Below are 4,340 nucleotides of genomic sequence, written 5' to 3'. Positions count from 1 at the left end.
CACGGCCTCAACCTTGCGTGGTAAAAGGGAGACCATGAATGGCTCCCATTAAACCACGAGGTGTAATTTGAACACAGAAAAAGCGATAAGCTATTAAAAAACAGGTTGGTGTTTACAAAATATCAAAAGTACGCCACACCCCCCCCCCCCCCCCCTTAAATTATTCTGTCCCGGATCGGGCCTCTGGCTATCCAGAGACCGGACCCGGGAAAGACATGCTCAAAACTCTAGTGGTATATGAGCATGTTAAAATTCACCCACCCAGTATTAAAAAACACCCATACCGAGAGATTTGTATTTTTATAGGGGAGGAGGAGGGGGCAAGGGTGATGTTGATTTTTGCCCGAATTAAACGAAAATGTCCGAATATGGATAACGATGTTTATTCATATTGGCATTACTACCAAAGGGCTATTATTATTATTATGGAGTTGGCAAACAAATCATTACGCTTTTTTTTTCCTCCTTTTTCTTCTTTTTTATATGGATAATATTGTGGGTAGAATAATCGAAATACATGGTGAAAAGATGGTACTCGGCATCTGTCTCTCTCAAAACACACACAAACATACACACACACACACACACACACACACACACAACCAAACACACACACACAGAAGAAAGAGATATATAGTATATATATATATATATATATATATTATATATAATATATATATATATATACCGAGGAGAGAGACGGGACGAGAGGAATGGAAGGAAAGGGAGAGAGAGAGTGGGGGAGAGAGAAGAGGAGGAGGAGAAGGGAGAGAGGATATATATATATATACGAGAGAGAGAGAGGGAGAGAGAGGAGACGGTTGAAGACGGGAGACGAGAGAGGGAGGGGGGGAGAGAGAGAGGAGAGGGAGGGAGGGAGAGTGAGAGATAGAGAGGGGGAGACGGGGGAGAGGAGGAGCCAGAGGGGAGGGAGTGGGGAAGAGAGGGGAGGAGAGAGGGAGAGGAGACATACAGAGGGGAGAGGGAGAAAGACAGGCAGATAAGACGAAGAGAGAGAGAGAGAGAGAGAGAGAAGAGAGAGAGAGAGTGGAGAGAGAGAGAGAGGAGAGAGAGAGCGAGAGAGAGAGAGGAGAGAAGAGAGACAGAAGAGGTAAGAGAGAGAGAGAGACAGAGGGAGGACAGAGAGGGAGGGAGGGGATAGAGGGGAGGGAGAGAGACATACAGAAACAGAGAAAGACAGGCAGATAGACGAAGAGAGAGAGAGAGAGAGAGAGAGAGCGAGAGAGAGAGAGAGAGAGAGAGAGAGAGAGAGAGAGAGAGAGAGAGAGAGAGAGAGCTAGAGCTAGAGCTAGAGCTAGTTAGTTATATACGGCGCGGTCTGATTTATACCTTAGCCAGACACCCAATAGCCTGTTTTCTTTTGTGCTGGCTTGTCGTTAAACATCCATTCATTTTATTCAGTTTCAAAACACTACTATAGTGTTCCTTTGTAGGCTAGCTCTAATATCCGCTAGCCCTATCCAATTCATGGGAGGATCATTTACAATACAGTTTATATACTCAACAAAACATGTAGGCTAACACAATCGCTCAAAACTGGAAATGCTTTTTGTTGATTATTTTATTTTGGGTCATTGTAGTTCCACCATCAAAAGACAGGGGTTTTTAGCCAATTTGTTCGAAAATCTTTTACTTTCGGTAATTTTTATAATTTCACGAAAACATGTTTAGATGCCATCTGTGATCAAAATGTGACTAGCAGTGTGGGCCAGTGCATATTATGATCCCTTGCTGCTGAAGGAAAAATGTACAGTCAGAATTACCAAATGTTTGACATCCAATAGCCGATGAGTAATCTATGTGCTCTAGTGGTGTTTTTAAACAAAATAAATGATATCAATTGCCGGAAAATCTACTGACTCTTGATTAATTTTTTTGAGTGTATTTACGTGAAGATAAATTGGATAGAGTCAGACGTCATTCGAGATACTTGAACTGCAGATGTTAGGAAATCCCGTTAGAGGCCACCGGAAGATAAACAATTCGCGGGGAAACACCCCTCTACCCCCCCCCCCCCCCCCCCCCCCCCCCCCCCACCTGCACGCTTCAAAAATAGTTCGCGACACCACTCTCCCAGGCGTGTGTGCAGGAAATTTTGTAGGGGGTAGAGATTGGGCGAGCGACGTTCTATGAGGGGTTCGGATGAAGCTCCCTGAAAAACATATTTAAATTTGTTTTTAAATAATTAAAAGAAATAATGGCTTGGAGCAATTGGGTTTCGACCAACAAAACCTCAGGTAGTGTGTGTGTGTGTGTGTGTGTGTGTGTGTGTGTGTGTCTGTGCGCGCGTGCGTGTGACGGAACATGCTCTTAATTTTGTTTTCGCCTGTGGCGATATTAATTGTGTTAGAGGGCCGTGTGCAGTTTCATTGCACTTAGCCCAGGTGGGCAACTTGTTACGTAATACTTCTGCGCGACGGTCCTTGAGCTATACTTTCTAATACACACCCAGCCAGGTGCGGAGGCCATGTGGAGAGTAGTTACGTAATACCTCCGCGAGTGCGGTTTTTACAACCGTGATTTGGCGACGATGGCGACAGCCTGTCTGACGATCAGAGAAAAATATACCGACTCTGGAAGAGGTGGAATATCAGATGATAGGTGAGGTACCGCGTTGTACCCCCAGGCGATATTCGCTGTCTCTGAGAGTTTTGAATAAATAGCTAGGGTTTAGAGATATCTAGGAGAACCATAGGAAGGTATCCCGGGGGAACGTTGTCCGTCCGGACTTTGGTAAATATTTTATTTCTGCTCTGTTGTATAACCTTGATGTGATTGATGTGACTTTACATATTTTAATACTGTATTATACCAATATTCTTTAGACAGTGTCTTCGGTCATCTGACGAAGTAAATCGTAGTCTTACTGTTCTATATTTATACGAGTATTTGGTAATATAAAGCTTAGCCAGTCATCCTAGAAGACCTAGGTAAACTGTAGGTTATTGTCTTTATTGTGATAGGTACCAGTATTAATTCTGTGTTACAAGGTTACTGAATGAGTAGCTAAGGGTTAATTAAAAATTAACCAGTTAGGAATAGTGTTGTAATTCCTTTATTAGTTAAGTTCTCCTGGCAGCGTTTCTCAATTATCACACGTTATTGAACGAGTAGTAAGGGTTAATTAAAAATTAACCAGTTAGGAATAGTGTTGTAATTCCTTTATTAATTAAGTTCCCCTAGAAGCGTTTCTCAATTATCACAAGTGTGGGTGTTGTGTTACGGTGATGTGATTAGCATATTGTGTAAACTAGCCACCTAGAGATTAACTAATTAAGTGATCAGTTCTGGGTTGTTATTATTGTTGTTATTAATTAACTACTGCGGCAGTACATTTGTCAGCGTAGGTTAATACAGATTCCAAAGTGTATTGTGTTTTTGTTGTGTTTTCTAGTGAACTAAACGTGCTATAATAATATATACTTTATATAACATCGTATCTCTGATCATACCTAGACGAGCCAAAGCGGTTTTGAACTGCCTGTTACAGAGAGATCTAATAGATATACAGTTAGGAGAGATATTTGGATAATCGTGTTTTATTCAGTTACGGGTATTATAGAATCCCCGTGACAGTGCGTGTGCGTGTGTGTGTGTGTGTGTGTGGACTCTTTCCCCTCCATGCTAATTTATTATATATATATACTCATCAAAAGAAGAAACACAAAACCACATTGTCGTAACATTTGGAGAATTGATTTAATTATTGAATGGTGAGTCCGATAATTACCAAATGTTGCAGGATTGTTCACAATTCACTCTAGTCCATTGTGAGTAAGTGATAGGACACACCACCAAGGTCAAGGTCATCTGGAGTCAATACCGGGTGTGGCCTTCGCGTGTGTTGACAACTGCCTGGCACCGCCTGCCCATTGAAGCAACCAGAGTACGGATGACGTCCCGGGGGATGGTGGCCCACTCGGCCTGCAAGGCTGCTGCCAGCTCGGGCAGGGTCTGGGGCTGTGGTTGTCGCTGTCGGAGGCGTCGGTCCAACTCGTCCCATAGATGCTCAATTGGGTTCAAATCCGGTGATATCGATGGCCAAGGAAGGACATTAATGTTGTTGTTCTGTAGTAAAGCCGTTGTGAGGCCTGGCGTTGTCATGTTGGAACACTGCGTTGGCGTTGGCCATAACTGGAACGATGTGTGGCCGGAGGATCTGGTCAATGTAGCCCTGTGCATTCAGGTTGCCCTGCACGTGGACCTGGGCAGTTCTGCCAGTGTGTGAGATAGCTGCCCACACCATGACACTACCCCCGCCGAATCTGTCCACTTCCTGCACGCAGTTTGCCGCATAACGTTCACCACGACGCCTATAC

Source organism: Gigantopelta aegis, chromosome 1 (assembly GCF_016097555.1).
Source record: "Gigantopelta aegis isolate Gae_Host chromosome 1, Gae_host_genome, whole genome shotgun sequence".
Lineage (NCBI taxonomy): Eukaryota > Metazoa > Mollusca > Gastropoda > Neomphalida > Peltospiridae > Gigantopelta > Gigantopelta aegis.
The sequence above is the reverse complement of the archived record's forward strand: the minus strand, read 5'-3'. Positions refer to the sequence as shown.